The sequence below is a fragment of the Penaeus monodon genome, chromosome 23, assembly GCF_015228065.2.
Source record: "Penaeus monodon isolate SGIC_2016 chromosome 23, NSTDA_Pmon_1, whole genome shotgun sequence".
Taxonomy (NCBI): domain Eukaryota; kingdom Metazoa; phylum Arthropoda; class Malacostraca; order Decapoda; family Penaeidae; genus Penaeus; species Penaeus monodon.
The window spans coordinates 36,091,413-36,091,777 of NC_051408.1; the positions used below are offsets into that span (position 1 = coordinate 36,091,413).

Below are 365 nucleotides of genomic sequence, written 5' to 3' on the forward strand. Positions count from 1 at the left end.
GCAGAAAAACCCGTAAAGAAAGGGTAGCAGCAATTCTACACGATGACAACAAATTCCGAAAACCCTTTTGTTGAAACCTTTTTCCAATATTCTACTTCCATCCTTGAATAAACCCTAGTCCAGTCCCCTTCCCGTACTAAGTATTCTAAATAGTTTACAGTAATCATCTAACATCACTCAGGTTCCCTCTCCTACTTCCCCTTTTTTTCTCCCTTTAAAACCCTTTTAGCAATCAGTTCCCCTTTACTGCCTCTCTCTATTCATTAAACCCCTGCTAGGCACAGCCATCACACACTCCTGCTCTCTTGCACACTTCAAACTGATTAAGATAATGTGCACAGCTAAATTCATACATAATTTTGTTT

The 365-nt window shown here is 39.5% G+C and overlaps 1 protein-coding gene across 1 annotated transcript in view; it reads right to left on the reverse strand.

Annotated features, from left to right (window-relative positions):
* LOC119588226 (muscarinic acetylcholine receptor DM1-like) overlaps positions 1-365 on the reverse strand; it is a gene marked incomplete in the record, with an annotated part of 70,579 nt that overhangs the window by 48,438 nt on the left and 21,776 nt on the right.